Raw genomic sequence first — 23,153 nt, 5'->3', positions numbered from 1 at the left:
AATAGAATCTCCGACTTGCTTATGTGCCAAATTGCAGGATGCCGATCACATCCTCTGGGAGTGTCACCATATTATGTCGGTTGAAAGGGAAGAGCTTCTCAAGTCGGTTTGACCCTCAGTTGGACCGGTCGGCCATTGCGACTTGGTATCTACGGGGGAAAATTTGTCAGCTTTTAAAAAGTCTGCGGCGTTTTACGGCGAGCGAGAAGGTCGGAGGTCCACAGTTTGGAAATCTTCATCGGAGAACTTCACCTTATAACGTAGATAACCAGCGCCATCTTAAGATATAAATAAAAAAGAAAAAAATGTATGCCATCAATATTCTTTTTTCAAGCCACAAAAGGAGCAGAAGATGATGCATACAAAGAGCAATAATTGTTTATATCATTTAACTCTATGTTAATAACTTTAAAAGGCTTGTTTTCTTTACATGTCCCTACAAACTGAACCCAATCCCATGGAGTAACAATCTGCATACTGTTCAGCATCTTTTTTGACGTTCTGTTATAGAGTTGGTTAGTGTCTATCTCCATGTGTGTATGGCCTCGTAATAGGAATTTGTGATTTACGATTTTCAGCGTAGGAATGGTTTTCAGAAACCAGGTATATGAAAAAACAATCATGATATTCCAATTTTGGCCAGGGCAATTAATTATCATACCAAATCGTCAGCTCTTCAATATTTGCTAAAACATTGCTAGATGCCCATTTCATCAAGCAGCAGCCGATCTTATTGCCACCCCTTCCACTTTTTATTTCATCCACATCAGTGTTGTGTCTCACTCACCATTTGCATCATCGTAAATTGTAAAATTCAGAGTCCACAATTTTCTCAGATGGAAATTATATGGAGTAGGTAAACACTTCTCAAAGTCAACCATTATTACTTTCATACTGGAAAATTTTTTCTTGCAAGAGTTTTATCAATCTTATTTAATTGCAGCTGCTTCCTGTATGTGGTCTTCCAAAAGGTGTCATTGAATTTCTTTTTCTTCGAAAGAAATATTGATATCTTTAAGACTCATCTTAGGGCTATCGCAGCCGTCACAGGTATCATTGCTTGGCAAATCAAACCCGAATTAAATTTTTATTTTATTTAATTGAAAATCCATTTTGAATAGGTATATGGCGATAGAGCCACAATTTTGGGTTCATTCATGTGGTTATATTCTTTGGAAAATAAATCAAACATTTTTGTAATACTTGTTTATGTATAACTAGCTGCATCACCCGGCGCTGCCCGGGAGTTACGTAGAATGCAAGGAATTGAATTTAAAAAAGTAAAAAAATATAATATTTTAGATTTTTATTTTTATTTTTTTGTACATTTATTGCATTTAAATATCTAAAAAAGTAGTACAAATTCTATTTATTATTATAAAACTGTCCCCGGGGTGCAACGGGTTAAAACTTAAATTCGGGACTCCGACCACGCACTCCGGCTCTGATGCCACTACATACAATTATTGTCCGTGAGTGAAGCATTCCGATCTACGCGTAACACGTCGCCCGCGCCAACCTGGCGGTTATTAGTTTTTCTAATCTAACTTTGCCATTTGACCTCCGATCAAGCTGAAATAAACGCCAATATTTTTTAAATGTACACATTCTAGCGACATTTTCAATAAAAAATGGGGATTGCAGCATTAACTTCCGCGTTTCAAGACCTTGTACGCGGCGACTTTTTCCCGCAAAAACCGTAAAACTGTCCCCGGGTTGCAACGGGTTAAATCTGAAATTTGAGACCCCGACCACGCACTCGTCAGCTCCCGTCTACTGTCCAAATTTTGTCGAAATCCGACTGCGCGTGTGGATTTTTACAAAGAAAAACGAAAATTATAGTATAGATAATACGTACCTACCTAACGTTTGTTGGACTTCCGTGTTTATAGAATTATTATAATGGTTTATTAACATTTTTCTTAGAGCATAAACATCGTAAAAAGGACACCCGTTGTTTATGCACTAAAGTGAATTGGACTTCAGTGATTTTTTAATTAGCTATATCGGTTAATTTACTACTTATGGACTTCAGTGTTTCATTCATTTGTGTAATGAAATAAAAGAAAATTTTCTGCATATTTAACTCAGAAACGGTAAAAACTGGACTTCCGTGGTTCATCCTCTAGTGTACAGATATATAAGTACAATATCCTTATTATAAATAGAGAATATATTCTGAACGTTCTATTATTCTTTGGAATTAAGAAGCTTTTACAATCAAACAAGATAGCAAAAACGTGTGTAGGAGTGGGGCCCTATCACTAAGAAATGAAAACGGTAATCGTATACTATATATTATGTACCAGCAAATGTAGTAGACAATAATTATTAGCTGTTGTAAAAATCTTCACTCGAAAAATCATAAATACCTAAACTTGACTTAGTCGTTTCGCGCGAAAATTTTCAAGATAAATCCTCTTCAGTACTTAATCATTTGAAAGACGTGAAAGTTATGGTTTTGTACAGCGGTTCTTAAACGGAGGCCCTGAAATTTTTCGAACTTTTATTTTTATCGATCATCGGTTTCTAAAGCTCTTTCGTGGTGGCTCCGTGCGCTCTTTAAGAATAATTGTGTATTTTCAATGACAATTTAGTTGAATTACGTGAATTTTAATTAATTGTGAATTTTGGAACTTGACTTATCCTTGTGTAATTAAATAATAATTAATTGTGTGAACAATAAACATCCTTTCTGACTGTAAATAAACTAAATCTGTGAACTAAGTGTAAACGAGGACAATATATGGACCTAATTAAATTTTGGAAGAGTTTTATTTTGAAGACCTATATGGATACTACTATCCATGAGACCATGGCCTGCTCCTCCACAATGATGAACCTCCACTTCCAAACCCCAGAGCTAGCCGAGGAATTCGGAGGCACCTCATCTGGCAATTCATTCGCTAAATGACTTTTGTTTTAGAATTTTCGGCGATTTCCCACCACCCACCGGTATTCTTTATCGTATCTTTCCATCCACGGTCAACGAGGGACATTGTCATAATTATAACATAATTGTGTAAAAAAAATTAAATACTATCGAAATAGCAGCCGCATATTTTACAACCAGAAAAACATTCAACTAATCTAATTATTGGAAATCATCACTCAATGAATTATGATTATCATTACGTATCCAATTATGAGATAAAATTATTGTTACTACAGAGCTCTCTTAGCAATTTTGAACATTAAAGAATAGACCGGAAGAAGATATAAAAAAAAAACACTTTGCTGCATTATTAAGTATGCCTAATAACATAATAACACAACACTTACATAATACGTTTAGGCTGTATGGAATATGTAGGTACCTACCACAAAACACAAATTTTAAAGTGAGTTGTACAAATGAAAATTTTCTAATATAATACGTTGTTGTCTACTGTATACCTATTATTCACATCAATTTCAGTCATTAGTGTCTATATCGAGAAATAATAATATTCTGCATTGCATGTAGGTACACGTATCATATACATGTAGGTACATTGCACACGTGTGTAAAACATAATAATTATCACCATAATTATAATACATATATCTATCATGTTAATCTACTCACTACTGGAACACTGTTAACAATAATATGTTCTCGATCGTTCCCTTGTGGCTGTGGATTGTAACTGTAAATGCAGCAATATTCCGTGCGAGCAAGACTTAGTGTCCACGCGTTTATCCCCAGTAATTTCACGACGCTCTTCCTGTTTCATCATCCCTGGAGGCTAACCAAAACCACCGATCGCTCTAGAACAGGGGGGGCAAACTTTTTGGATGGAGGGCCAAATTCAAGAATTCTAAATGAGCGGCGGGCCGCTAGTAAAATACCATTTTAAGATATACACTATTTATTATCATGAAAAATAAACATTACAAAAAAATAATGAGAAGAATGAAACTGTTGTAAGTACATTTTTGAACATTTTTTTAAATTCAGGTGTTGATTTTTTCTAATAAGTGGCAAAATGCCGACTTCACCGCCGCGAAAAAAAATTACTGCCGAATTGGCTTTTTTCTTTGTATTTTATCGAGAATTCTCGATCATAACTTTTACCTGTGTGTGTGTGTATTGTATTATTATTATATACCATGCTCATACGGAGATCATATTATGGACATTCACAGAGTGGAGATTGTATAAACATATTAATTTTTACGACAAATCGATGTTATCCACTTGCTCAACCCATTAGTTCCATACTCTAGGTCCAAACACACATTGAAAAACATGATGTCAATTTGTCAGACCCGGGATTCGAAGCCGGGACCCTCGATATTATAAGCCGACGCAGTAACCGCACAGCCATTGTATGTATAGTGATACATACAGGATTTCGACTTTGAGGACAACATCGATGTTGAAAGTCGCCAAGGAAAAGTTTAGACGCAATATTGCTAGAACACGACAGAATAAGATTATTAAAACTTCCACGAGCTTCTTCTTCGTCGACAAAATTCAAACCTTCATGATATTATTTATATAGAAATAATTATTATTTATTAAATACTTGATTATTACTATTATTTATTTATATTAATTATTTGGCGCATATTATTATGTACAATACTGACTCAAGAAGCATACAGTGCATACCAGAGGTCATGTACATACAAATTTGAGCTAGCGGATTATTATTAAAGCATCTGAAGATTATACAAAACGGATAATTGAATATGTACATAAGGAAAACATTATGTTTTCTTATCATTATTCAATATACAATATCCACTTCAGATGTTTACAGTAATGAACTAGTCAGAATGCAAACTTCCAGGAGGTAAAAACACTATTTTTTGACGATGATAGCATCAAATGAACAAAAAAAAAATCAAAACAAAACAATTCTAATAAAATTTTTGGTAAAACAAAAGAATCTGCTTGGTTAAAAGTTTAAACACTTTACATCAAAAAAATCTCTTGATTTCACAGACAGGCTACATGTGCTTACACATTGTATATACCTAGTATGTATGTATTGTGTTTATCAACACATTGAAAAAAAAATTGCGTAATCAATCAACACATAATATGTAGCTTTTGTCCTGTTGAAACCTAGGGGCACTACATTTTATGCAATGGTACCTATGAATTAACTAAGTATAGTCATAAATCACCATTTAGCATGGTGTCTTGTCATTGACGCTAACTACTTATCAATAAATTATTGCGAGACTACACTGTAATATTTTTTTTCGGAAATGTATCTTTTAGCAAGTTGCAAGTTGTGATAAATAAACACATGAATATATAATATATATATATACATATACTTAATATATATGCATAATACAAATAAAATTAGAAAAATTTAATATATAAGTAGGTACATACATACCTATTAAGTAATATTTAAATACGACATAGTGCGGATACTCATTAGCGAGCCGTAACTGTGGCTCGCTAATGTGTACCCGGCTTAGGATGTCTACATACACCACTGCCGCGAATGGGAAGAGACGAGAAACATAATACTTACTAAGATTCTAATAAATTCAAATTCCATCAAGTACCCTTGGTTGATAGTATTAATATTATAATATTAAGATTTTGACATATTATTATATACCTACCTCTCGCTCTATCACAACAACCCGATATTGGGAACCAGCGTTGCCAACTTTTTTCTTACCAGATTTAGCATTTTTGAATAGGCATCTAATCGCAAAATTCGCATTTGGTATATTATGACGTTAAATATAGCGTTTTCGGCACCGCAAACAGCATAAAACTTTTCATAATAAAGCTAAAATATTATACCAGATTTGCTTGAAAATCAACATGCTAGTAGTGTGTACTTTATATCTTAATGTAAATAAATAGCTGGTGGCAGCGCCACCTGTCAACACCCTAGCCGATGCGTTCAATATGTTCAACGCGCAGACTGAGAGAGAGAGAGTGTGTGTGTGCTGTGTTGCGCTTCGTTACAGCAGGTAAATCAAGCCATATTATATTATATCTTATCTTATAATTAATAAATTCCTAAATTTTACGTACATCCAAAATGACGACTAAATTTCTTAATTGGTTTATTTTTTAAATTTTATGACATTAGTTATAAAATACTAAATTCGTTTTCGATTTTTTTTTAATGTTAAAACAATGTTTAGAAATTATGACACATTTTTTGAAATGCTAGTTTATATATTACTTATTATTTTTTTATCGAAACTGTTAAAATTAATTGAAGTTAGCATGAATAATGAATAATAATTCAAAATATTAATTCATTAGGTTGGCACTCTCCATCATGGTGATCGTTCAAAATATTCTGCAAAATGACGAAACCATAGACTAAACTTAACTTAAACTCCCTACTTTAATTATAGTTTGTCAATTTATGGCTACGGCCGTATGTTGTAGCTTAACCACTAGGGAATGACAAAAGAAATGGCGTATTTCAAAAAAACACTACCTTATTCTTAGGTCAATAATTATTATAAAGCAATCATTATTCATAAGATGTTTATCACACTTGAATGGTCAAAGACATAGCTTATAATAAGTATCTTTAGAATCATCTTCAAATGCGTTAATCTTGCCGATTTTTTAAATAATAAAATGCCTAATTCTTATCAAATTTGGGATCACAGAGATTATCAATATAATTTTTTATCGTGAATATTTTACAAAAATTATCTCGTAATAAATTATACTAATGGTTTCATAAATGCGTTTAAAAATTAATAAACGTAAAAAATCTTAACACTACTGCACAGTTATGTACCGAAATATGACTATATTCTAAAACATTAGAGCGAGAGGTTTAAAAGAATACTATTTTATGTAACAAAAATACTTTATGCAGTCATCAAATGTTTAAAATAACTATAAAAGATAATAAGGCTTCAAAATTATATAAATAGATTATCTACAACGTTTAAGGAGTGTCCAGGAACATGGTTTGAAAATACAATAAAAACTCAATTTTGACCTTCGACGAGCATGTCCCCCCTTAAGTAAATCGATTTTTTTTCGCAGAGATTTCACTTCTAACGGGCATAGTGATGAGACACGTCATATATTATATTTTTGTGTTATTATTGGGCGTCCCTACGAGATTAAACTTACATATTGTCATTAATTACAATAAAATACAGTGTAGTAAATAATAATAACCGTGGAGTTATCAATAGTAGTGATTGAAATAATAGATAGGTATATTTATAAGTAATCAAGGATGTCATATTACTAAGATAACTAGTAAACATAATGATTATGGAAGATAAGATTTATCGTACCAATTGCATCAAAGACAGAGAATAAAAAATAATATATTAATACCTGGGTAGAATAGATACATTTAGTTCTGGCATTTTCAAGTTTATTTCAGCGGATAAACGAGGCGTGGGGTAATTATTATAATCATTTTGTGTTACGCTTTCTTACCTACCTGTCAAAGGTGTCATTTTTTATCATTAACGTACCTAAATAGCGTGTAGTCTGATACACGTGACAGCGAAAGATCGCATGATGGGATCGTCGTAGCTACCATAAGAATCCTACATACAAAAGTATTTAATAATAATTTATATAGTATAGTGCAGGGGTAGCGAACCTATGGCACACGAATTTTACGTGGTGTGAATGAGAACTCTGCCATTCTTGGTAATATTGGCTTGTGTGTCCCTGATAACTATCTTAGAAATAGGGAGCATCAGTTGTTTGTTCTCCCGAGGAGCAAAACCAACCTGCCATTGGTGATGCCAATTGGGAGGGCAATAACTCTGTTCAACCAAATTGCTTCGGATGTTGATATATTCCATCTACGTGAGAATGAGTATAGGTGGATGTTATTTTATAAATTCTTAAAATAGGGTCTGCTTAACTCATCCGGTGTACATCCTTGTACCTATATACTTCATATTTTTTGTATTTATACTGTAGAATAACTTAATATTGCATAATTACAGTATTAAGTACATAATACTGTTTTAATAATATTTCTTTGTTTCTAAATGTCATGTTGTGAATGTCTTAAACTTATAATTTGTAATGTCCACAATATGTAAAATAAATTAAAATTGAATGTTTTGTGTTGAAAAGAAAAAAATAGATAAGTATATAATTTAAAAGATTTTTTTTACAAATAGATACCAAAATATATAATATTAAAAACGCGTGTTTTCTACGGTTTTTAATAAGATTTTTACCAATAATATATATCAATCGATGCACAAACGGAAACGATGATATTCTTGCATAAATAAAAGATCGCATTGTATAGGCAGGCAGCTGACACCTAGGGACTGCCGTGTAAAAAAAACGAGTAGGTACATTGCGGCCCACCGAGAATTTTCTTTTCCTTAAAGAAAACGTCCCGGCTGCGGCCCACCCCGGAACTGCCGTCTAAAAAAAATGAGCCGTTTGTGAAGAAACCACCCGACTGTGGCCCACCGCGGAACTGAAAAACTGCTCGGCGCGTCAGACAGTCAAAAAATAATATTTGGGAAATTTTGGCACGTATACGTAAAAAGGTTCGCCATCCCTGGTATAGTGATATAGAGAATTTAAAAAAAATCATACTGTTATCTATACCAGACAAATATAATAAATCTTTTGCACTAAATTTCATTTAAAAAGTGGTCTTCACATCAATCTCATACACCATTTTTGGTTCTAACATCATAAAAAAAGATTTTTTTAACTTTTTTTATTTTTAAATACCATATAATCTGTAGGTACCACGCCGATGATCACCGAACGCGCGTTTGTTTCCGAAAATACCCGGACGTCACACTTACAAAAATATACCTCTGCACATTTATAACAACAATATTATTTATATTTAATCTGGTTTTACCTATGTGTTCCGTGCCTACGTAGGTATGTATTTCACAAACAAACAAAAACAAAGTGTTTTTGAATCTAAATGCTTAATTATTACTGTCAAAATAAAACGACAACCTTCAATTAAAATGGCCAATTACCTGTAATAATTCAATATTCATACTGATATGGATAATAGATAAGTCAAGAAACTTGTTAAGTACCTACCTAACTTGTAATAATTTGTGCGACACACCACTCTAAGTATACCGAATGATCATACCGAATAAAACTAATAATGCGCCTGTTCTTAAGGCTATACCTCAGCACTGAGGCATGGTCTAACTAAAGAGATCATGGCTAGGCGATGCGCGGATTGTGCAAATGACGCGTGCCGAACGAAATATAAGTTGTCATATAAATCCAACATGCGTTCATTCAATGTTCTGTTTATTGTTCTATTAGTAACAATAATAATATATCCATCGACACGTTTTCTTTTTCAAGTAAATGGGTAACGTTTTTTAGTCATCTTTACACGATTTAAGAATTAATACCCCCGTCGCCATCACGAAACAAATTGACGTGTTCACAGCTCGACGTTCGCTCTCCGATTACCAGCGAGTCCAAAATTTCGTCGCACCTATAGTTGAAAATTATTTGCCGTTTCACTGAAGTACCGTCTTTTAAACGATTGATGCCTAGTTAAGTAATACTAATAAGTAGGTATTAAGGTTTGTTTACGCGGGCTAAGTACTAATCATTAGTACTCGCTACTAGCACTAATATCGACACGCAATAACAGACCGAATACTAATGCTTATCACTAATTCGACATATTTACACGTAACGGTATTAGTGCGAGTAGTGATTACTAATGTTTAGCACTAAGCCCTTGTAAACAAGTCTTTACGCAGGTGATTCCCAGCAGGCAACTTGTGGCAGAATGAAGAAAAAATATTATAATATGAAGATGAAAAGGGCCCGGGAAGTAAGGCAACCGAAGTGAAAAAATTGAAAAGAAAAAGTCAAAAAAAAATACTACAATAATTTTCTTTGACTAGGTGACCTACTTAGAATTTTAAAAAATACTCCACAAAAATCGTCAGTGAAGCTTAGCGAGTGAAAGGACGCAAGGGTGAATATTTAAATATTTTTTTACGCGTTTGATTGTAATTATGTTAGTAAAACTATAAAAACATTTCTTTAAAACTCTGTGGTTGTATTATAAAAATAAAGCATTCCAATAAATAGTTATCCCAGTAAGAAATGATTAAAAACAGTGATAACTTCAAATTTAGTACACTAGAAATTAATCATAGCATATCGTGCATTTTACGGTCGTACGTTTTGGTCACCGGTATTTTAAGTAGTAGGTAAGTTACTTTCCCTCTCATTTCCAATGGAAATGAACTATAAATCGTAATGTTAGGAATAACTACGAAGAACAAAATTATCTACAAAATGAACGTGTATTATAAAAATATTCGCCTGCAGTAACTATTTCTGCGTGTAATATTCCGAGGGCTTTACCGTTTAATCGGTTAGGTACATGTTCAAACACGCGCGTTAACATAATTTTACTCCTTACTTTAATTATAGTTTGTCAATTTATGGCTACGGCCGTATGTTGTAGCTTAACCACTGGGGAATGACAAAAGAAATGGCGTATTTAAAAAAAACACTACCTTATTCTTAGGTCAACAATTATTATAAAGCAATCATTATTCATAAGATGTTTATCACACTTGAATGGTCAAAGACATAGCTTATAATAAGTACCTTTAGAATCATCTTCAAATGTGTAAATCTTGCCGATTTTTTGAATAATAAAATGCCTACTTCTTGTCAAATTTGGGATCACAGAGATTATCAATATAATTTTTTATCGTGAATATTTTACAAAAATTATCTCGTAATAAATTATACTAATGGTTTTATACATGCGTTTAAAAATTAATAAATATAAAAAAATCTTAACACCACTGTACAGTTATGTACCGAAATATGACCATATTCTAAAACATTAGAGCGAGAGGTTTAAAAGAATATTATTTTATGTAACAAAAATACTTTATGCAGTCATCAAATGTTTAAAATAACTATAAAGGATAATAAGGCTTCAAAATTATATAAATAGATTATCTACAACGTTTAAGGAGTGTCCAGGATCATGGTTTGAAAATACAATAAAAACTCAATTTTGACCTTCGACGAGCATGTCCCCCCTTAAGCAATTATGATAATTATCGTAAAATTTAACGAGTTGTCGCGCGACTTGTTGCCGGTGTGGCCGCACTTTAAGACTTGATTAATTAAATTAACACAATGGCATTAATATCCCAATCGTAATTTATACTAAAAATAAGTATGATTTCTTTGACGTCAACGATGAAAACTACGCATGCGCCTAGAGGGCGATATTAACTACACATGAATATATTATTGTAATTAATTACCTACTGTTTTTTTGCTCATGTAGAAATTCCGGTTCTTGTTAGGAATTTAAAATGACAACAACGATACTTATGCCCAGACTTATCTACTACTTTTAAAATATCAGTAATTATAAAAGTGATAATAATCTTTTCAATCATCAATAATAATATATATCAGTAGGACGATCATTTCCTGTGGTGCATTTTCAATTTTCAAAAACTAAAACAAATTATAATCCAACATTCTAACCATCAATCAACTGTCCCAATAAAAATTAAATTAGAATGTGAAAGCTAAAAAAGGTGAGTTTCCTCAGTCATTTTGATTGGTTTGTAAACCAGGAGCCGGGATTCCGAATTATTATTTGACGCTACCAAACTACATGCAATTTATGTACATATATGATTAGGTTAATTTTTGAACATATAGATTTTTCACAGCTCCGAGTACCTACCTACAATACATTCAATATAAAAATAATACTATTGATGGACGGTAGGTACGGATTGGTACGAGTGCAGCTCCACTGAACTGTTCCGGGTAGCAGACGACAAAGACAAGATCGCCTTGATGGTGGTCGACTTCCGCTAGGGGATGGCACAATAAGAAGGACGGTAGGTACCGTAATGGAGTTTGAATTAAAATTCTCAGTATAATTACATTTCAGTGGTTTTTATTAAATTCCCAACACATTACGAGTACCTAGTTCTATTGATTACGCGTAATGACAATATAATTAGCTTACTGAATGTATTAATAGTGAGTACATATTATTATGTATGTAATATAATTGTATCTACAACGGGTCTTTACAAACACTTCAAATAATATTCAAAGTTCGTTTTAATACTCGATCCTTCATCTAGTAGGCAATAGGGTTTTTACCTTCTCTTATTGTAAGTATTAATTTATTATATAAGCCAAGAATTAACTGAATTCACCATTGGTGAGTGCGCATAGCCGCATAGTACCTTCCTTCCGCTGTTGGTCTCTCTAGTTTTTCACCGCTACGGACACGATTGGCTCGTCAATACAGCGGGTTTTAGAGCACCCTATACCTACAATAGTTTAATTTAAATGAATCACAATATAATAAATACTTACCTTCATGCCGATAATTATTTGATTGCCTGCAATAAATAACTGCAGTGACCATTAAGACGGTACTTCAGTGAAACGACAAATAATTTTCAACTATAGGTGTGACGAAATTTTGGACTCGCTGGCAATCGGAGAGCGAACGTCGAGCTGTGAACACGTCAATTTGTTTCGTGATGGCGACGGGGGTATTAATTCTTAAATCGTGTAAAGATGAACTAAAAAACGTTACCCATTTACTTGAAAAAGAAAACATGTCAATGAATATATTATTATTGTTACTAATAGAACAATAAACAGAACATTAAATGGAAGCATGTTGGATTTATATGACAAATTATATTTCGTTCGGCACGCGTCATTTGCACAATCCGCGCATCGCCTAGCCACGATCTTTTTAGACCGTGCCTCAACTGAGGTATAGCCTTAATATGAATTTAATATTTTTGAATAAACATTGCTAGACCTCTCCAAAACTATTGCCCCAAGGTTCAACGCCCCGTAATTGAAGCTAATTCTGAGCACAACTTGGCAACTTACAATATGTAGTTTAATTATTTGGCGGGAAACGGGTTTACTCTGAGACATTTCAAGGATAAAAATGATTCGTTTGTATGAAATGTCCTCATAAACAATCGACAGCCAATAATTGATATCCATGTGCAATCACCAAGTATTTGCAGCGATGAACCAGAGCGTCAAACCAGAGGTCAGCTTGATTTGACTATCATCTCAATACGAGACTACGACGTCGGTTTAATTGGGTACATATTTCATTTTTTTTTAAATATTGCACACCTCATACATATATGTACTTGTACTCGAACATTGTTAATAAAAAATATGTATTTTTAAGATAGGTACGGACGGACACCGTCTCTGGAGATTAAAAAAAAAAATTTTTTTTTTGAAATCTTGTTATGAGATTAAATATATGTAGGTAAGTACCTACATCAGTGTTGCCATATTTTAAAAGTGGAATTATAGTACAGAGCCTCCAAAATTATAGTATTTGGAGATAAAATATAGTACGCGTTGTCATCTGTTGAAAATGAAAATTTTCCCAATTTTTCATAGTCGGCTCGTTTTTTTTAGGAAAAATATTTCGTCGCGGGCCGCAGGTTCCCGATTTTTCGTGGTCGGCTTGTTTTTTTGGGAAAAATATTTCAGATTTCCAAATTTTCGAAGACCGCTCGATTGCGAAATGGCAAATGCAGAATTATAGTACTTTTATATAAAATTATAGTACGATTTTCAAAATTATAGTATTTTGGGCGTACTATACCTATTTTATATCGTACATAGTACGCGGACCAAAATTATAGTACGGTTGGCAACACTGACCTACATACACCTTCAGGGTATAAATATAATAGGTACAAACAAGACTCTTAGACAAGAATGTTATATCTACAGTTATATTACAGTTATATCATCAGTCGGGGTTGATCAACTGATGATGGCTTCCCAAAGTTCCTTCCAATCTTTTCGGTTCTTTGGGTACCACTGTATGACGGCATTACGTGTACTGCCCCCATGAGCAAAAACACAGCTAATGGGAAAAAATGAAAAATTAAAGTAAGTATGAGGTGACATACTAGATAAAATTCTGAACATAATTACATAACAAAATAAACAGAAAATCATTTATTTTAATATACAAATCATTATAATGTGTTCGTTACTTTTGCAAAAATGTTAGGTTTTTCGAAGCAACAAAACAGTAAATAATAATGATTCTTAAGCAAAAACACGGCACATCTATTGATTTGCTGCGTTTTTTTGCTTAAAAACGTTGGCTTACTGTTTTTTTGTTTATGATTCTAGATTTTTTACACAAACGTAATACCGCATGTAACTGGTAATAGTGAGATAACCTCAAATTAATCTTTCACTAATTTCATAACACAACATAACATTTCAAAACATCGCCGTCATCTGAGGTCAATCCACTGTTGGATGAAGCCCACTCTCCACTTTTCTTGGTCCCTAGTTCTTCGCTGCCACGTACAACTACCAATCATTACGAGTCCGTTTATCCAGCGATTTTAGGGCATCCATTGGGTAACCATTACTTGCATATAATTTAATTATCGGCGTTAGTAACATTTCTTTATCTGCACTTTCATATAATAATAATACTTTACCATAGTCAACTGAGGTCACGTAGCTCACATAACTGTGCCTCATCCCTCGAGCTTAATTGTGTATAATACACACCTACATCTTCATAAATATGCATCATCAACATCAACCGGGGCCAATCCACTATTGGATGAAGGCCTCCTTTATCCCCCTCCACTCTTCTCGATCCCTGTGGGTGTTTAGTGTCCCTTGGGTACCACTGTATGACGGCATTTGGCCAACGTTTTTTCACTCGCCGAGCGACATAACCATTTCATCTATAAGCGACATCTATCACATCGCGTACTCCTGGCTCCCTCCTTATCCATGTTTATTTTTTGTATTTTTGCGTTATGTCCGACATGCACCTTTCCGTGACACGCCATATTTTTTGGATTTCTCTTACATTAAGGGTCCATGTTTCACACACATGCGTGAGCACTGATAGCACACATTGCTAACACTTGACACTTCAGACAAAATGGGAGGTCACTTTTAAACATACTACCTATTCGGACGCCCAATTGCGTTCCATGCCAGTTTGATTCTCCGAGAAATCTCGCCACAAATACTACCGTCAATTGACATGTTGTTGTGCGACATCAATGTCGTTGTTGACCTGCTTGATTTGAGTGACACTGGTGAGAATCTTTTTTCATTTAGCAAAGCAGTTTCTTTGGTCTCGAGACATCTATCTTTAAACCTACTTTACGGCTTTCATTTTGAATCTCCTACATCCTGTTCTGAAGGTCATCTCTGTCGTTTAAAAAAACGACAATGTCGTATGTAAATCGTAGGTGACGTAAGTGGTATTCACTGTTAATGGTGATGTCACTGTTCTCAGAGTCCAGTCGCCTGACTAGATCTTCCAGGGTAGCGGTAAATAATTTGGAGGAGACTGTGTCACCTTGCCAGACACCCTTGCTAATAGGAAACCTACAAGATGGCTTAAGAAATTTTACATTATTATCAACGTTGAAGTTATACGACTGAAATCAGGAAGAGCTTCGTTAAGATTACAAAAAATAGTGAGCCATATCTATTGGAAATAGTCGGGAAGTAGCGCGAGAGCGTATCCGGAAATTTGTACGTAAACAGTTCAACGTAGAACACTTATTCGTGTGCCGCAGTACGTGAAACATGAGTTCGTGCAACATTTAATCAAATGACGAGTTCTTCGTTGAACATTTCACCGTGGAATACGTATTCTACAACATGTGGCGCTGGTTTGCTGTTCCAATTAGATTCAATACGAATTTTATGAGATGTCTTTATTGGTTTTAAATAATTTAATGTTGAAACTACATAAATATAATTACAATATGAAAGTATTTATAATTTAGTTACCTACTTATTTTCTTCCGTCTTTCCCATATACTCCGATGGTTTAAGTGTTATAATTTTACATGAATATTATATGTTACCGAAATAGCATTATTTACTTCAAAATTGTAAATAAAAAATATTATATTTCTTTACATTCGTAAAAGAAGTGGTTATGTCGGTATGTCATTTTTTCCAGTACAAACGATTCTTTAATGCCTTTCAAAGTCATTATTTGATAATTTAAATAATAATATGCACTATAGATTTTTTATGTTGTTTTTAATACAAGTAAAGTAGTAGATGTATAGTCAATAACCACGTGATAAAGAATATGTTATTCACATTATGTAAGTATCATGATAGGTTTTATTTTGTTAACTTTACTGGCAATTCATGGTGGAACTGCATTGTTGTTGTTATATTATTTCTGTCGTTTTGGAATTTGCTTGATAAATATTGTTTTAAAAAAATGTATTCAGTTGAAAATGTCCCTCTGAGGCGGACGAAACCTGTCCTAATTAAAAGTGGAATAAGTACTATAAAAATGCGTTTTATTAAATTAAAACAACACTATCATAATATGCATTAAAGTTTCTAACATAAACGAAACGCGCATTCAATATTGGCAATATTTGAAGACACTAAACGGGCTTAGTATTTCTTGCGATGCTGGCTTCAAATTCTTGATCGATGGTGACTGGCTTTCGCATTTCTATCTTATTAATCAGTTCTGTGGTATGACCTATAGATATTTAAAATGGGTACTGTTCGGTTATACGGAATACAGAAGGTAACACATTTTTAAAATAGCTGATAAACTGGATTATTTGTTAGGTTAACCTAACCTAATGACGTTCACCCCGGTCCTGGAATAGTCGCAAAGGTACTTTATCTTCAACCGGTCCTGCCCTCGGACCGATTAAGAACCTTTGTTTGGCTAGCTCAGTACTACTCGAGGAGAGGGTGATCAACTAAAGTTCTTGATTGACACTTTTGGAATACACTTAATCATTATTATTTAACTTTATATTATTTAGGACCACTACCTAGCGATAGGTTAGTGCCTAGATCATTAATTATCTGATTGTCTTCCAAATCGAACTTATTTTCGTAAATATTTACGTAGACGTCAAAGACAGCTGACTATCGGTCACTTTCCTTAGTATTAGATGTTTTTTTTTCATAAAATGTTTCGTTGATTGTTTTTCAAAATAAAAATAAAAACTCCTTTTGGTAATTCAGTTCAAATTATTTATTAAATTATTCTCGACAAATAAATTTAATTTCTTTTTAATTAATTATAATCGACAATTATACACTTTAGTTTAATTTCAAATAATTGCATAATTATTTTATAAATCTTATTTAAATTAATTATTAAATAAAGTTAATTAATTATAATTATTTTATATTTAATTTATGTACGATCACACACTTATAACTATGAGTCGCCGACCGTAAACTTTAAAGAGCTATGCTCGAACTGCACGTCATCCACTTATGACGTCAGACTATGACGCGACGGAAATATCTCCCGAATGAATATCGGAGAAATATCCAAAAAACTAAGCGAATTCGGATCGCCTTCAGGCACGACCTTACGGGAATATTGAAAAATCGACGACTCAAGGTACATGAAATGCAGGACGTTATATAGGCCCACAGCGGGAAAAACCCGAGATTTTGACGTCATTCGAAATATGGACCAATGGGAGATCGTTCTACCTCCTCCACAGAGCTAATGGCTAAAGTTTTGGACCAATCATAGAAAAGCCGTTTATTTCCCGGCTTTTCCGGAAAATTATGATCATTCAATAGAATAAAAATATATAATTAATTAATACCTATAGACGGTACAAGTTTGATAACAATTGTGAAAGTCCTTATAGTGCTTTCGACACAAATTGTCCAAATATCTGTTAGTTCGTTTATCGAGCTAACGGAAAGGAAAAATGAAAATATTTTCGCTAAAAATAATGCGTAGTAGCGACGTGAGTCATTAAAATTACTGTTCAAGAGCGTAGATGTAATAAGACTGGCAGGAATCGAAGTTGTTCGTTTCTTTTATGCAGAACTTTTGCGGGCCAATTACAGACGGCCTGAAGGGGTTACGATTAAAATTTATTTAATTACATTTATAGAACACTTCAACTTAAAGGTATAACATTAGTTTCAGTCTAAATTTCTATGACAAGTATTCATTTATTGAGTTTGAAAATTACCTATTTCGGGTAATTTAATATCGATCTGTCAGGGTTAATTGACAGATCTTAAGAATAATTTTTATTTGTAAATTAGGAGAGCAACCGAGTCCTCAGACTTACATTATCAGAATTCTCATTTTCGAAATTCCTTCATTTAACTTTTACAAAAGTAGGTACTTAAATTGGTACCCTTTTTATTACGATTTGAAATATTAATTTATTATTTAAATTGAGTGTGTGTAATCAGTACTTACAAAACGTAATCATTAGATTTCAATTACGACAATATTTGATATCATAATTTATTTATTTAAGGTATTCGACTTTGGCCGCGGCGAAAACATCGCGACTAGATTTGGAAAAATAAAATTTATTTTTATATAATTCAAAATCAGATTAAATGCAAATGGACATTTATTTACAATGTTTAGCAAATGATATCCCATAAGTCGTTTACAATTTATTATCTACTTTTAACCTCAATCTTATACATTTCAATTACTTACATTTCACCTTATAAGACCGTTTGGTCTCCTTGAAAGGAAATTCATCCGTAGTTCACTCTGAGGGGCCATAAGTCGCTCAGATTGTACTATGGGACTTAATACACAATTACTATAGCTTTGTTTAGAGATAGGCCGCGTATTTTCAAGTAAAATCGACAATTACGGTCGGATCGAAAAGTTGTGACGTCACTAATTTATTAAGGGAAAATGCCGGCTGATGGCCTGCATTTTGGGGTCGTGTCACTAACCTAACCTAAACTAACCCAAATTAACAAATAATCCAGTATATCGGGTATTTTCAAAATCTGTTTTCCGCTGTATTTCGTATAACCGAACAGTACCAAAAAAATATATTAAGTAAGTATATGAAAAATATTCTCTTAGGTATACCTAAGTATAAATAAAACAAATCAAATGTTTCTCCTACACATAATTTTGCGTGCGGACAGTGGACTAATTGAATTAAAACTTATTGTAAGTAGGTATTATTGAAAATATAATACCTACTTTAATTTAAAAAAGTAAATGTTTCTACCTAGGTATGTAAATAAATGCTGTTATTTAATTCATTTAGGATAATATCGATCTTTATATATGTAAAGTATGCAGTACCTACCATGTCGTAAATATAATTAAAAAATCAATAACTCATGTAGTGTTTTGAAATAAATCAATTACAAATCCATTGTATTTTGGTGGAATCTTCTGAGACTGCATTTCATAAAAATGACAAAAGACGTATCCAGATGGTAATGATTTTGTATAGAAATTAAGGTCAGTTTATTGTGTAGGTATGTCCTTTAACTTTCACGTGCTCCTATTGTGTGCACAAAAAATATTTGGCCACTGTAACATACCTAGGTAATATCCGGAGTTAGGGTTTATAAATAAATGTACCTACAGATATTTCACGGGCCCCATACCTATCGCTAAAGATAAAGACAGTGTGATGCTCTTTTCCAAATGGTATACGCGGTAAAATAAATGTGTATATTTAGTGTTTTTGTATATTTGAATTCATCTATTTAATTAAGTATACCGACTTAAACATTACACGATGTCGGCAATTGCCGAGCACTCGATGGATACAGGGCACAAATTTGACTTTGAGACCAAGATATTGGGTCGGAATAAAGGATATTTCGCACGATTGGTAAAGGAGGCCATTGAAATCCACAGAAACCCTGAAAATATCAATAGGGATGATGGATTACGGTTAAAACGTCATGGCTTCCGGCACTATCGGCAAAATCTAATATTCGAGCCAGTATCCCCGGTCGTAATGATTGACAGATTACTCTGAGCAACGTTTGCTCTTAGATAATCGGATTCATTTTGACATTCTTAGAGCAACGTTTACATTCACATACATACACTACATTTCATCATAAAACATATCTCTTGATAATGGCCTCTGCATCGAGCCCGAAACGTCGAGTAAAGAAGGAAGAAGGAGACACGGTGAAAACCCAAGAATATACTACGATAACAAAACAACCGTGAAAGCCTCAAACATTATGTTGGTCTCACGTTGGATTAACACACATTAAAAAAACAACATGTATTTTTTATCCAGTCACGGGATTGAACCCACTTTTTATATGGAACCGCTCTGCCAAGTCGGATACCATACCTGTATTATCAGGATATGCTCAAGTTACCTATGTAGTAGTACCTATCTATAAAGTTGCAAAGATCAATCATATCTAAAATGAATTCAATAAATGCAGTAATCTATATAAGTAGGTATATTTATTTTTAAGTTCGTATTTTCAATAATATCCATTTACAAAACGTTTCAAACCAACATTGTCCATAATATTATTTTAAATAATAATCAAGAAAAATAATAAGAACACACATTTTTTATAATACTATAATAAAATTTCAACATATTTGGTAGTTAATTAAAATAAAACGCAATAAGCTACATTAGACACATTTTAAAAAACAACGTGTATTTTGGTACATCCGAGGGATCGAACCCACTCTTCATAAACGACCGCTCCCCCAACTCGGGCACAAATATTTAAAATTAAAGTAGGTACTACGTACTTATCTATAAAAATCAATAATATCCTAAATGAATCAAATAACAGCATTTATCTACATACCTATGTACCTATATACATTATTTTTTTTAAATTAATAGGTAGGTATTGCCATCTTTGTATTTTCAATAATACCTACTTAAAAAAGGTTTCAAATCGACATGTCCATTGTGCACACGCAAAATTTATATGTATAAGAAACATTTGATCTGTTTTTATATACAAATATAAATATAGGTACATATTAATACAATAAGAGAACATTTTTCACGTATTTTTTTTATTCAAATGTTTTGGTAAGATTATAGGATTCTGAATAAAACATTTGAAACCATAATATTCTAATAATAAAGATAATCTCCTAATATAATATTTTACCAAATACCACCAATAAATAGCTGTTGATAATTTATACCATTAAAGTGCAATATTACTTACTAATATACTAATACTAGCTAATACTAATATATTACGCAGGGAGTTATAAATATGATATTATTTATTAATCATATTTAAAAAATATATCTATTTCGGTAACGGACAATACTAATGTCTAAATAAAACACTTAAAACAAAACCATCATAATACAAGGAACACACATTAGAAAATAGGTAGGTAAGTAGATTATGAATACTATCACATCGTATAGGTGTATTATTTATGTAGTTTCAACATTAAATTATTTAAAACCAATAAAGACATCTCATAAAATTCGTATTGAATCTAATTGGAACAGCAAACTAGCGCCACATGTTGTAGAATACGTATTCCACGGTGAAATGTTCAACGAAGAACTCGTCATTTGATGAAATGTTATACGAACTCATGTTTCACGTACTGCGGCGCACGAATAAGTGTCCCACGAAGAACTGCATACGTACAACTTACATGTAACCGCGCGAGAGATACAATAATATTCCAATTGTCTCGACGCGATGCTATACCACCTAAGACAGTGATGGTGAAGCTACGGCACGCGTGGTGATTTTGCATGGCACGCGAATATTTTATTTTGAAGAACAAAACATTACCTACAATTTAAAAAATATTTCTTTTTAAAAAAAAGTTTTACAAAGAAATATAATTATATATCCTAATATTGTTAATGACAACATAGCCATGCGTATTTTCTTCGGTTTTTAATATTATGTTTAGCACTAAATAACATTTACCAATCGATGCGCAAACGACGAAAATCATGTATAAAATTAATGACAGATCGCATTGTATAAAAAATAGCAAGCAAATACTGTTCAAGAATAAGTATTACCTTTAATGTAAATAATTATATAGATCGGTTTTTAAGCTTTAGGCGCCACATATAATATTATCGTACTCACCTTACCAGGCGGAGGGGGAAGCCGTGCCGCGAGCCTCTGATTTTGATCGATTTACAATGATTCAGACCACTGTAGCAAAAGAATGCCTCATCTGATCAGAGCAATTCTGGTGTCTAAATTGGTGCGTAAAATAAGTAACTAAATAATACAAACTAAGTAATATAGTAACAAACATTTTCATTGCTTCCCACAAAGATGGTGGTACCGAATAAGAAACAAAAATTTAGTAATTCTGACAGACAGTTTCAAAATTGGTGGACCGAAATGAAAGGTGTAATTGAAAAAGTGATAAAACTACATGTGTGCTATGTTCTGTGTCAGTGGTATCTATAACATCATCTGTAAAAAGACACTATGAAAAAAATCATAAGGAGCTTCTTGGCAAAAGCAAAGATGAACAAAAAGATTATAACATTTTAAGAGCAATTAAAAATAAACATCTACAATCTACTGCTTCAAGTAAGTTTATTCGTAGTAGCGAATTCAAATACTGCTGCTGCTAGCTTTGAAGTAGTTTAAGTAATTGCCAAACATGGAAAACCATTCAGCGATGGAGACTACATCAAGTATTTTAGAATGTGCAGCATTTCTTTTTGAGGATTTTGGGAATAAAGAAAAAATAGTCGACTATCGACCGATTGGATATCAGTGATCAATCCTATCCAGTATTCAACCATTCCAAAACACTATACTACCCACGTATGTAGTTATACCTAATAAATATACACAGTTACCCAGATAAACTCTTATCAATGTGATCAAAAACGTCTTTCGAATTTAGTACTTACTACTAATTGACTGAGAAAACGAAGATTACCTTTTTTGTTTAGATACATAAAAAATCACTTCATCTGATGACCTTTTACTAGCGCAATGACTTGCAATGTTGTTGTTGTCATTATGGACCACGCTAAGAGAAAGAGTGAATCAAAAAAACTTAAGTTATTTTAACTGTGGGATAATCGTTTTCACCGTCCGTCAAGGCTTATAATAATTAATGGATGTGCGAAAAGGCAGACATGTGTGTATGTACCTGCACCATGGCATGTTACGTTCTTTGATAGCATGTCGTAATAGTAATCAGTGATCAGTGATCACTATTATGACCATACACCAGCAGCTTCAATCAGCGTCGACCCAACACGGCGATTATTTCTTCTTTATGACCATCGCTCTTCTTCCCACCATCCCTGCCTGACGCTGCAACTTGTATGGAATACTGCTCTAACCACTTTCTTAGATTTCCCAGCCAGTACCTAAACGTTTTCTTTGTCCACCCCTGAGGAAGACTAGT

General features: G+C 33.2%; 1 protein-coding gene and 1 long non-coding RNA gene across 2 annotated transcripts in view; both read right to left on the bottom strand.

Moving 5' to 3' along the window:
• The window catches only part of LOC147067724 (very long chain fatty acid elongase 7-like), a 198,936-nt gene that overhangs the window by 151,316 nt on the left and 24,467 nt on the right, over positions 1–23,153 (bottom strand). The gene's annotated exons all lie outside the window — the stretch shown is intronic.
• LOC147067725 (uncharacterized) lies at positions 13,218–22,659 on the bottom strand. The gene is made up of 3 exons (XR_015071365.1): positions 21,210–22,659; positions 13,656–14,935; positions 13,218–13,255 (listed from the first exon to the last, which is right to left on the bottom strand). It is a non-coding gene; the product is annotated as an uncharacterized LOC147067725 (long non-coding RNA).

The sequence above is a fragment of the Rhyacophila brunnea genome, unplaced genomic scaffold, assembly GCF_057557595.1.
Source record: "Rhyacophila brunnea isolate RB1 unplaced genomic scaffold, BYU_Rbru_1.0 scaffold_3, whole genome shotgun sequence".
In the NCBI taxonomy this organism is placed as follows: domain Eukaryota; kingdom Metazoa; phylum Arthropoda; class Insecta; order Trichoptera; family Rhyacophilidae; genus Rhyacophila; species Rhyacophila brunnea.
This window is presented reverse-complemented; position numbering and strand designations above follow the sequence as displayed.